General features: G+C 40.6%; 1 long non-coding RNA gene across 1 annotated transcript; it reads left to right on the forward strand.

The window, feature by feature from the left end:
* Positions 1-7,676: 7,676 nt before the first annotated feature.
* Positions 7,677-8,857, forward strand: LOC117822629. The gene is made up of 4 exons (XR_004633228.1): positions 7,677-7,894; positions 8,259-8,427; positions 8,536-8,619; positions 8,725-8,857. It is a non-coding gene; the product is annotated as an uncharacterized LOC117822629 (long non-coding RNA).
* Positions 8,858-13,299: the final 4,442 nt, after the last annotated feature.

Here is a 13,299-nt window from a genome sequence, read left to right on the forward strand (position 1 = left end):
AGCTTCATGTTAATCACCATCATATAAAAAATAACTGATGTATTTTGATCGAGCAGAGAGACACCCTTCAACGACAGGTCACAGTCTGAGAGCTATACACCATAAAGTAAGACGTGACTTCCTGTGGCCAGTAGGGGGCGCTATAACATATAGGTGAATATTTGCATATAGAGATGTTCAGGCTGGGGCACTTGTGCAAAAAAAACCTCACTCTGCCACACCCACAGCCATTGACTTAGGAAGATTTCTTTGACAAATGTTCATCTCCAATGAGACTACTTTATGCTGAGCGATGAAGGAGTTGATTGGAGAAAAACTCTAGGACATGTAATTTTCTGACACTATTCATATGAGCAAATGTTTATAGAGATGAGTTAATGCAGGAACTGGGATAGACATGTTTAATTTCTGTTTTGTGTTATTATTATTATTATTATTATTATTTATATATTTTTAATAATTATTAATTTTTATAGTGGCATAATGCATATATCATTGTACATTAATGAAACCACAGCGTACACAATACTGTATTTCATGCCCTAATTTCATATTATATGATAATACTAATCACACTTTTGTCATTTTGTCAATAAGTCCAATTCTTTTCAGAAATAAAAGGTATTATTTTATTTCGGGTGTTTTATTTTGACATTTTCCTCTTCAAGTTTTGAGTTTCCTGTTTCTGTTTCCTCTCAGGAGCTTCACCAAATGAATGTCTGTGTAACAGACTTCAGGTGAGGGAGCCTATCAGCTTGCTCGTTTTATTTTGCTGCGTGAGCAGCGCCGGTATATAAAACAGCGTCACGTCTCTGACCGGTCATCCTTTACAGGACCTACAGCTGCGTGTTTCAGAGCGAGCCTGATGGTGCGTTCACACCAAACGCGATTTTGTCGCGTCGCGCGAGCAACTCCCATGGAAAGTCAATGTGTAGACGCGAATTCGTGCCGGGCGACGCGTTTGAAGCGATACGCGACTAGATTGATGCGAATTTAAGTGAGTACGAGGATTTTATCAAGTAAATCTTAAGAGTTATTTCTATCAGTGTAGGCTGCCTCCCCTCTGCTGCCTCCCCTCACTTCCCACTCCCCTTTTAAATTATCAATACATTTACATTTTCTTTTGACTGTTTTTGTCTCACTTCAGTTATTGAACCTGTGTTGCCTTTTATTTTTATTTTTTAAAGTGTTTGTTTATTTCCTGGGGTGAAATTCCCCAGGTGGCGTTGACGGATCAGTTACATTTTTCTTTCTTTCTTTTATGTCAAACTCTTAGTGCCGCCCCCCTCCACCTTGCCACACCATTATTTAAGAATTTACAGTGGAATGCAACGCAGATTTAACTTTTACTTCAGTATTACCATTTTGAAATACTTCCAGTATTTTCTGGAGATGAATGGCAGGCAGTATGTCGACAATATCTTCCTTTGTAACATATTTCAGGTCTTCTATGGATTCCAATCCAAAGATTTTTATCTTGTATATTAATTCCTGTTGGATGTCTTTAGAAATGGTTGGCAAAGCTCTGAGGATGATAATCCTCAGCTCTTCATCCACTGCACTGATTGCACTACAGTGAGGGGGAAGAATGGTGAAGAACTATTAGTGCCATGTCACAAATTGTGTACTCGGGGAGAGGGTAATAATCTAGTAGGTCCCCCTGATTACCACAGTAGTAACAGCTCCTGATTGGTGTGAGGGAATCAACACCTACATCATGCAGACACAAAGCCATATGCTTTTCTGTGATGAAATATACTGCTGAATTATTGTGGCTCAGTATAGTGATAATCTTGCCAACCTCAAGTCCATCCTCACCCTTGCCAATAACAACATAAATGTTTTTTTTTTTGTATTTTGTTCCTTTTACAGCTGCTTCATGAGCAATCAGAATATTTGTGGATTGAAAATAATAACTTCTGACTGAATCCTTGATGCCATCATTGTAGACCTCTTTAAAAAACTCAGTTGTTTTTTCTACAACGATTGTAGGTGGGAAAAGATTGCCAGTACCACGATATGTTTGCAGAAGCTGATACTTGAGTACACATTTCTGAAGTTATGCAGTTTTATTGCACATTGTTTGAAGAATGTGTGCTTACTTTCAAACCTCAAAGTCCACAAACCAACAAGTGGCCCAAACTGAATGATGTGCTCAGGATAATGACTCAAATGATGGATAATGGATAAAATGATGCTTTGGTTTTAGTTGATCATGGCGAAAGGCTTGTTTGCGGGAATGCAAATCTTCATCGATAAGGACTCTTAGATACCCTATCTGGCCAGTGGAAATGGCAGGTTCGCAAATAAACGCCACAATATGTCTTAGCTGTAAAACTAGTTGCCATATCTCATTTTCAGAGAGAGGTAACCTTCTCTCCAATCAATACAGGCAATAGTCTCAGGAACCACCAGTTCTGTACAGCATGGCCACTCAGTCTATCTCTTCCTGGGGTTACCTCACAGGGTTTGTGTTTTGTATTGTTACCTAGATATTTGAACTGATTGATTCTGTGATTCAGTTCAAGGTAAGTAAACTGTTTGTCAACAGTGAAAGACGGTGGACATACATAGCAAGATCCAAGGCAACAACACCTTCAAACAAATCCTGCCCAAGACAAGGAGGAAGCCCAGGCTGGCATACATGAAAGCAAGACAGGTTGTTGAACAATGAGTCCAATTTGATACCTCCACTATGAACTGTATCTTCACCAAGGTTCTGAACATGATCTTTGTATGACTCTTGGGTGCGGGTGTTGCCTCTGGAGAGAGGATCTGCCTGAAAAGCATCTCTTTCAATTTCACAGTAGCGACAGAAGTACTTGCCACTGAAATTTTCCAGAAAGCCTCCAATGTTGTGCGAGCCCAGGTTGTCTCCAGCAATGCCTTGCAAAATCCCTTTGCATTTCTGTCCATTAGGTAAGACAACCCCATTGGTATCAAGGTCTTTTCAGTCAGAAAGATGTTTTAAATCTTTGAAACCCGTCCTCCACCCGTACAGCACAGCCTCCTTGTTCATGCTAACTGTTAGACAACTTTCTTCGTAAAGCGCTCCGCATTAATCCGCGGCTGGTTTCACAGTTTGAGTGATAAAATACTCACTGGGCACTAAAGCGCTTTAATTCCAGCATCTCTTGGAAACGCAGAAATTCAAACTTTTGCTCCAGTCATTATTAACTTCATTTTCAAAAGTTATCTTGCGTTACAAAGGCGCCCTGCTTCTTGCTGACCATTTCATTGACCATTACAGACAGACAGCCAATCGGCGCCATTTTCCTTCAGGATTGGGGTAATGGCAGCGGTTTTGAAGGATGTAGGGACAGTTCCAGTGGTGAGAGAGGAGTGGATGATGGCAGAGATGAGGGGGACCAGGGAGGGGAGGGAGCTTTAACAAGTTGTGTTGGGAGGGGGTCCAGTTGACAGGTGGATGGCTTGGATTTCTGGACGAGTTCTGTGATTTCAGAGAGAGTGGGGAGCTGGAAGGAGGAGAATAGTGTGTGGATGCGTGAAAGTCGGCTGAGATGCTGAGGTGGGGGTGAAAGCCAAGGTGCTGGTGGAGATTCTTGATTTTTGAGTTGAAGAAGGACATAATGGAGTTGCAGAAGGAGGTTGTGTACAAGTGAGCGGGGAGAGAGTCCTTGGGTTGGGTGATATTGTTAAGCAGAGAGAATAGTGACTTGGTGTTTCCATTATTTGCAGTGATTAAACTGGAGTAGTGGTGGGTTTTGGTGCTGGCGATGGAGTCCTTGTAACATTATATGTGGTTATTGTACAACCGAATCCAGGTCCTGTTTTGAATATTATTGATACACCCAATGATTTTAGGGGTAGATCTGGTCTTGGTATCATTCATTTAAATGTTCGAAGCCTGCTCCCAAAATTAGATTTAGTTGAAATCTGGATTCAGGCAACTGACACTGATATCCTGGTTCTGTCTGAAACATGGCTTAAGAAGGCTGTTTCAGATAGAGATATCTCCATTAAAGGATACAACGTCTTTCGTTGTGTTCGTCCTAGGAAAGGTGGAGGCATCGCTATCTATATTAAAAACAAGTATCACGCTTCCATGTTATCCTCTGTGTCTCTCAGCAGACAGTTCGAACTTCTTGCCCTGAAGCTTGAATTCTGTCAGGGTCAGTCTCTTACAGTCGTAGGATGCTACAGACCACCCTCAGCCTGCAATGAGGCATTTGCCTCCCTCTCCAAGTGTATCGATGGGTTAAATTCAAGTGAGCTACTCCTGGTTGGGGACCTGAATTGTGACTGGTTGACCCCATCATCAGACAGCCTCAAAATTGTCTGTGATTCGCTTAACCTAACACAATTAATTAATAGTCCGACTCGGCCAAACACTAAACAACCCACAAGATCCTCCCTTCTTGACCTAATATTAACAAATGCCCCCCATAAGTACACTGATATTGGCGTTTTTGGAAATGACTTGAGCGATCATTGTGCTATTGCAGCTATTAGAGGCACCAAACTCCCAAAGAGTAAGCCTCGACTGCTGGTCAAACCAGATTTTAAACATTTCCATGAGCAGGCTTTCCTGCATGATGTAGCTCGTTTTGATTGGACCAGAGTTTCTCTCTTTCATGATGTAGAGATGGCCTGGAACTATTTTTATGATGGACTGTTGGGCTTAATTGACAAACGTGCTCCTTTTCGTAGATTCAGGGTGAAAGGAAGAAACAATCCTTGGTTTACCCCTGTGATCGGCAATCTTCTTAAAGAAAGGGATGACGCTTGGTCCAGGGCAAGAAAGTCTAAAACAGAGGGAGACAATCTCTCCTTTCAACAGCTGCGAAACAAGTGAACTTCCCTAATTAAGAGAGCCAAATCAGATTATTACCTTTCTGAAACTACTAAAAATCTAATCGACCCAAAGACATTTTGGAAAGTTGTAAAGTCCTCTTCGGGTCATGTGTCCACCAGTGATCTTCCAGACTCCTTAGTTAAAGACTCTTGTACCCTGACTGATAAAACAGCCATGCTAAATTATTTCAATGAACACTTTACTACGGCAGGCTTCCTGTTTGATTCTTTGCACCCTGATATGACTAATAGTCAAACAGTCATTCCGGCATCTCTGGATATCAGTAGACCCAGTCATAGTCTTTTTCATTTTATGCCGGTGTCTTCCATCGAGGTCCAAAGAGCATTAAAGAAGTTGGACTCTAAGAAAGCAGCTGGTCCTGATAAACTCTGTCCGTTCTTTATCAAACTAGCTGCTGATTTTATTGCTGAGCCACTGTCGCAAATTTTCAATTTGAGTCTTGTAAGTAATGAGATCCCTAAAGTCTGGAAATCTGCGTTTGTCGTTCCCCTGTTAAAGGGAGGCGACCCCTCAGATGTAAATAATTACAGGCCGATCTCTAAACTGTGTGTCCTGGCAAAGGTGTTTGAAAGGATAATCAGCGACCAGTTAAAGGACTTTCTAGACCTAAATAATATTTTATCCAAATATCAATCTAGTTTTAGAAAACAACACAGCACTATTACAGCGGCACTTAAGGTTTTAAACGATGTAACGGAGGCTGTTGACAGTAAAAAACACTGTATAGCTCTGTTTATTGATTTGTCAAAGGCATTTGACACAGTGGACCATGGGTTACTGATTAATGCCCTCCAACGCATTAGCATATCAAATTGTGCAGCATCCTGGTTTGCCAATTACCTGTCAAACAGAACACAGTGTGTACAGGTGGCTGGAGCCAGCTCTTCTTCCTCTTTAGAGGTCTTAAAGGGTGTGCCCCAAGGTTCCGTTTTAGGACCTATTTTATTCTCAATTTATGTAAATGACCTGTGTGATAACTTGTCAAATGCCTGGTATCACTTGTATGCTGATGAGACCATTATTTACTGTTGTTCGTCATCAATTACTCAAGCTTTTGAGTTTTTACAGTCTGCCTTTGATATTATTCAGTCTCGTCTGCTGAAACTAAAACTGGTCCTGAATGCAGACAAAACCAAACTGATGCTTTTTTCTACTTCAAATGAGTCCAAAGGAAACGTCCCCTCAATCGTAACCTCACAAGGGAAACCCATAGAACTTGTCGCTAATTACAAATACTTGGGTTTTATTCTCGATGGGGAGCTTTCATTTAAAAGTCATATATCCAGCCTGGTCTCCAAACTTAGGGTGAAACTAGGTTTCCTTTACAGGAATAAATCCTGTTTCTCCCTCAGAGCGAGGAAACTTTTAGTCTCTGCAACATTCTTGCCTCTTATTGATTATGGTGATGTCTTGTACTTGGGAGCCTCGGCTAAATGTTTGTTGTCTTTAAATAGTGTATATCACTGCGCTGAGGTTTGTCACGGGTTGCAAACGCCTCACTCACCACTGTGAGCTTTATGTCAGAGCCGACTGGCCATCCCTGAGTGTGCGCAGGCAAACACATTGGCTTCATCTAATTTACAAATGTCTACTTGGCTTGATCCAAATGTATTTATGTGTTTATCTTCAGAGATCAGGAAGTCACTATGCCTTGCGCTCCTGCGACACTTTGCGGATGTGTGTTCCCCGTGTTCGGACAGAGTTCGGTAAGACAGCGTTCAGTTTTGCTGCTCCTACTGCTTGGAATAAACTCCAGAAGGACTTGAATCTGTCGGATCTCATCTCTCTGGACACCTTTAAGTCTATCTTAAATGAAAGAAAGACCCCAGAACAGTGCCTGTGTTTTTAAATGTTGTTTTGTAATCATAAACTGCACTTTACTTGAAAATAAGTTGCACTTTTAAATTATTATTGTTTGCTTCTACATACTGTCTGCATATACTGTATGTTCCATGTTGTTGAGTTGTGCCATTTATTCTGACGTGTGCTGCTGACCTCTTGGCCAGGTCGCCCTTGAAAATGAGGTCTTGATCTCAATGGGACTTATCTGGTTAAATAAAGGTTAAATTCAAATTTTTTTTAAAAAAATAGTAACAACAGCTCAACTCGTGTGTGTGTATTTGCATGTGGGTGGCTTCATATATTACAAGTTGTGAAAAATATCTATTTTTGGTCACGGTACCCCAAATATACCATAAAACTGTACAAGAAAGTGTTCCTACTTTGTATTAAGTCACTGCAACAAAAGCATTGATTAACAGGGCAAATATATTTACCTTTATAAAGTATGTATTAAAACCCTTACATAGTTTAATTAGTGTTAATATATTAACAGGTATTAAAAGGGCACTATGGAATTATTGGCATTGCTGTTCAAACAGAGCATTTCTCAATCATCTAACATTATTTTATTTGGTTAAAACCCCCAGTGCACCAAAACACTACCATCTCACAATGCATGTTCTTGGGCTCCTGACTACTGCCACCTCCTTGGAGGTACTTGATGGGTTGGTAGAAAGTACAGCAGTCGTGTTTTCTAGTCCATCAAGTGGGGAAAATGTTGAAAAACATTTTCAAAACCTTCAGTTGTGGCTGCAGAGAGCTACCTTACCAGTGGAGGAGTCTGACAAGTCAGAAAAAAGCACTGAAGACTTAAAGGTAAATGCTTTTTGAGGTAGTGATAGTACAGTTATATTTGTATTTCTTATTATGCATAATAAAAATGAATGCAGCTATGATTTAGTGCATTATATTTTAGAATAACTGCTCAGTGCATTAGTAAAGATACAACAACACTTAATTTATTTGATATTACACCTTATTTATTTAGTTAATTACACTCACTGAAAATACTGACATGATCAGTGTGTAGAAAAGGCTCCAAAGTTATGTTAAATCCTGTTTGATTTCAGTTCTGTTTAAGTTATGCTTTCACTTTCAATGTGGGAGGAGCTTCCCCAGCTAGTGTTTGACTGTGAGTGAGTGAGGCCATGCGGTGATGAGAGCTGGTGCAGTGACAGACAAGTGACAAGAAGCTGGATGTGCGTGAATGAAAGAGTGAGTATTAATCTAAAGGATAATTGTAATAAGAGAGTTGATTTAATTTGATGTTGCACTGTAACCTGTTATTGAGTCCCCGTTTAGAGTGTAGATGTTCTCCATGTGTTCATTTCGTAGATTTGCAGACTCTCTTGCTAAGCTAAGCTATAGTATAAAGAAGTGTGCCATATTGCTTTACATATTTAAGACATATTTGTTGTCCCTTTTTCTTTGTAGAAAACCACACACTCACACAGTCACACGAAGTAAAACCCAAATCAACCACATTGATACCACATTGTCTATTGTTTTCTGTGTATTAGCTCTCTGAGACTTAACAATTCCAAACAAACCACTAATGAAACTTCATTCTTGAATTTAGGAAACAATCAAGGGATCAAACAACTTTGCAAAACATTACTGCAAAGTTGTAACAACAGCCCCGCTGGACGTCACTGGTGAGCCTCATGTCTTTTATTGTGAAGGACTTGTGGCTCACATGACAACCTACCTTCTGCCCTACGCAGCCCTGTGGAGCGGGATAATGCTTGGTAAGTAGTATTTAAAAAAGCAGAACATCTCTTTTCAGCATTACCAAAATGACATGCATGTCTGATGAAAAATTAATAAGACAGATCAATAATCATTCCAATACTTAGGGAACCTTGGACGGCATGGAAAAGGAAAGGTGTACAAAGAGAACATGATGCAAACATGATGCCCTGAGAAAGCTCACAAGACAAGTAATTGGAATGTTTGATTCCTAAGTGTACTTTTATATTATTCTTATAGTGCTTTACTGTTTCTTAAGATTCCAAATAACTCTGAAAGTGTAATTATCTTCCCAGAACATTACACAGGACAACAACACTCAGGGAATAATGGAGAAGAGCCAGTGAGACCTGAAACAGATACGTTTCAGTCAGTTCCCACAGGCTCACAAGACTGGACCATTTTGTGGTCCAGTACCAGAAGTCCCACAACGCCCTCCTATTGCTCCTATTGGAGTTTGAGGACTCCAAAAGAGTGCAAAAACAGAAGGTTTGAACATTTAATTGTTAATATTATAAAAGATGTAATGACTATTTTTGAGATTTTTGTACAATTTTGTAAACATTCCTTAACATCAATCCTCTGGAGTCTCATCATTACATATCAAATAAACTTGACAGCATGTTTATTTTTTAAGTGTAAGGATAATATATTCATGTATTATTCTAATTGAACAAAAAAGGTGAGTTTTTGTCAGAATGTTAAATCAAACATATAGCTGAAAATGTTTAAAGATGTTCAGATGTTGAGAAAAGGACTACGTACTTTCATCAAATTGTCTTTGTATCGCACCCTCACATCTGTGCATCAGTGCTCTACGAATATTTGCCACCTTCCATATTAACACCCTGGCCAAATTTGAAATGACCAGGGTGAAAAGTGAAATGTAGGATATGAAGTCAGGAAATGCAAAAAAAAATTCACAACCAGAATCTAGCCAATGACTAATCAAGAAAGTAATGTTTCACCTATACAGCGTTTTAGTTTAAGTTTTTTTAATACAATGGAACATGGTAAAAAAAAAAGGTTACAAAAAATGTCAATGACGCTTTATTTTCTTCTATCCCACTCCTTTTTTTGGTCCATGTGTGCTCCAATACTCACGCTCAATGAATAAATCTATTAATAAATGTTGTTTCTTCATGTAGAAATACAGAGTTGGAGTTGAGAAATGGAAGGAACACCAGTAGAGGAAACAGGGACGATATGTTACAGCTATAAAAAACTACCACAGTCACACTTGAAGTTTTGCCAGTTGATGAAACACATCCAAGTCTGTCTTCGCTCTCCAGTCCTTTGCCTTGTTCCTCTTCATCTTCACTGTCAAGCTCTTCACAAGCATCATCACCTTGTTCTTCGAGCAGGATAAGACAATCAGCCAGTACATGGCAAGACAAATGAAATCCTGTGGGATAAAATGCCAGATGCAATGCAGTCAGCCATTGCCAACAGCAAGAGACCTGCTCCTGACAAGCGACGCCAGATGATTAGAATCCTTGTGGATGAAATAAGAAAGCATGAGGCTAACCCCACACGCAATGAATGTCTCATCATCTGCCGAAACATCGTTAAACAGTACCCCAATAGTTTTGCCGATGTGACACCAGGAGGTGTCATCATTAGCGGTGGTTTTACTTCACTTCTTTCTCAAGTCAAAACAAGAATTGAGAACTTGAACCGTGCAGGCACATTCAAACGACACAGATCATACAGACCGTCTGGACAACTGCTGAAGCCAAGTGATTCTTACGAATGCAAACAATTTCAGCTGGAACTGCCACTAGAAGAAACCAGTGATACAGTGGATCAGAAGCATCAACAATTGGTGAACATCTACAGGCAGGAAGGTATTCAGGGTGGTGAGAGGGCAGAAGTGATAGACCTCATGAAAAAAACATTCTGTCTTCAGTGTAACCAAATCAATCAGTCTCCAGCACCTACCATTGAAGATTTTAGAATCCAGTGGCCTTACCTTTTCACCCAAAGGGGTATCTACTGTCACTTTGAGAAACTTACCGACATTAGCGTATTGCGGGCCTTGGAGTTATCCATATCAGAATGTGGACAAAGAATAGAGAAGTATTTCAGGACAAAGTCAAAGAAAAAAGAGGAACAGTCTGTCGTATCCGAGGGGGAGGATGTGGAGGTCAACCTCCGTGTCATCAAGCTGCTGATGTCCTACTTTGATGAGGACACAGAGGGACTGATACTCCTTGCTGATGGAAGTATAGTGTAGCATTATTTTGTCTACTGTGACTGTACACATGCACAATCTCATTCTTAATTTGTATACCATATTCCATGTTCTGCAGATGTCTGCCAGTGCAGCCGACGTTGAGCGCACCCTGACCCTCCCAGCCAGTCCACGGCTAATACTGCTGGGTAAGATAATACTGTCACATAAACAAGGCATGGAACAGAAGTCATTCTGTATGTATGACTGTCTAATCTCTCTCTTTCTGTATCTGTCTCATAAACGTGTGTTTTCTTTTGCTTTCCGATGGATGTAGTTCTCTCATCTATGTGGTTTTTGGTATCCCAAGTCATGGAAAGTAATGATTTACAGCAGTATAAATGATGATATTTAATGTACATAAAGTAAAAAAGGGAAATTATATTGTTCCAAATTTCATCGGGTGTGTCATAGCCAATACCTTAAAAATGTCACAACAACCTGTTACCCTTATATCATACATCACATGTTTGATACTTTTTCAGGACATTAAAGCTGGGGTTGGTAATCAGATTTAGATACACTTTTTGTTATACTGGTTAAAATGATCTTTATGTCTTGATGGCAATCAATACATGATGTGTTCTTAAAAAAGAGTGAAGAAAAGCTGCTATCTACAGCCGGAGTAAACCTGGGAAAACACCAACCAATCACCGTTTTTTGGGTGCCAAAATTTTAAACCATTCAAATCCCGTTCTGCCCGCCTCCTGCGCGTTCATTTCCCCGGCGTGCACTCCGAGTCTCCGTCCCCTGCCTCTGCTTCCCCTGACTCTACTGACTGCCCCTCTCGCTCGTCCTCGGGCCTGTCCCCTCTGACCCGATGAGGTGCTTTGCTCAGGACTGTAGTCCGGATCAGAGTCTAAAAAGCTCTCACCACGGGGGCTCTGACAAGCAGAAGAATGAATGCCATTTACTAAATCCTACAGAAAATGTAGATGTACTGTAGCGTCCGTCCGGACGCTGTAGGGATGACGAGCCGATTCGTGAACACGCTGAGTTTTACTAACCGGTCACTGTCTGCCGCGTCACTGGTACAACTGGATAATGCTAGAATGACAGTTGTGAGTACTAGCAGCAGCCATGTTTGTTTGTGTGTTTAACTTTCACTATGATAATGTTTGGGTGAGGACCGGTTTTGAATCAGTCACCATCATATGGTCGCAAGTCAGCGGCGCTCGTGCATGTGAGCGGGGGGGGGGGGGGGGGGGGGGGGGGGTCGTTTTGGAGGAGCTCTGAGGGAGGAGGGGAGGGGTTAGACGGAGTCCTGAGGAAATGCTACATTCAAATTCATGCTAGTTTTCCAAGACTGCCAACCCTAGCTTTAACTATACTGTCTGCATCAGTTGCTGGTGACGGAGTCACAATTGGACGTTGGATGATCAGCATTGAAAGCCATGTCATCTGTGAAGGCATTCAACCAAGCTTCATCACAGGGCTGGCTGCCGTTTTCTCCACCTACTATGTGTTCAACTTGCAATACCAAGACGAAGCTGCAAGGACACTGGAGTTTGTTCAAAGGTAAATCCTCTACTCATCTCAAACATTGTTTGGATATTTTGCCTCTTCCCAGATTACATAGTTCCTTTGATAGCAAGTTGAAGTTAAAGCTGGCATGTGCATTGAGGTGTAATGCTGGGTTCAAACCGAATGTATCATCACACTGCCTGTCTTTTAATAGAGAGAGATAGAAAGTCATTCTCCCTCTTTACCTCCCAACCCACCTCACACGGAAGCACTAGCAAAACACAGCCTGCCTCCTTTCGGCCACTTGGTTCACAGATGGGACTGTTTAGACTGACCATGTCACTGCATGGAGCAGTGAACATTAGAAAGTACAGTCTGCATGGTTACATTATTGGCTGAAAGTAGTATTTGACCAGAATGAACCTTTAAAACTACAAGTCCTGAGATAGAAAGTAGTATTTGAGCAGAATGAACCTTTAAAACTACAAGTCCTGAGATAGAAAGTAGTATTTGAGCAGAATGAACCTTTAAAACTCTAAGTCAGAGGGAATTTGTGGTTATTTTTAAAATATTGATAGATTTATAACAGATGAAAAATAATCAGTGTGTGTGGGAGTGAATTTCAGCCTGTCTCCTGATTTTCCACACATTAATAATAAATTACAGACAGACAGGGAGGGAGGGAAGAAGAGAGACAGACAGGAAGGGGGAGAGTGACAGACAGCTAAACTCTAAATCTTTGTTTTGCCTTGTGTTTGAACACATTCCCATATCTACACCAGTAGTTGGTATTCTTTAGTAATTCATATGGCAGCATGGGTCACAGCATGCAATCCTTTTTTTATTCTACTTATTCTGTTTACTTTAATAAAAATATTTTGCACATCAATCGCCAGAGGCAGCAGTTGCAGTATTCACATGCATTTTCATCAGGAAATGCAAAATGCTCTAGTTTTAAATTCAAAATACTGTTCTGAAATAATTTCATCATTCAGAATTTGTGTTTGGTGAATGCGATTGGGTTCTATATTAGGTGCAAATAATCTTTACTTACCACACCTAATATCTTATATGCTTTCTCTGTTATTACATTTTAGGCGCCTCATCGGTATCAACCCCGAGCAAGGAACAAAGGCCAACCAGGGGAAGACGGTTTCCAAGAAGAGTGGGAAGT

Source organism: Notolabrus celidotus, chromosome 1 (assembly GCF_009762535.1).
Source record: "Notolabrus celidotus isolate fNotCel1 chromosome 1, fNotCel1.pri, whole genome shotgun sequence".
Lineage (NCBI taxonomy): Eukaryota > Metazoa > Chordata > Actinopteri > Labriformes > Labridae > Notolabrus > Notolabrus celidotus.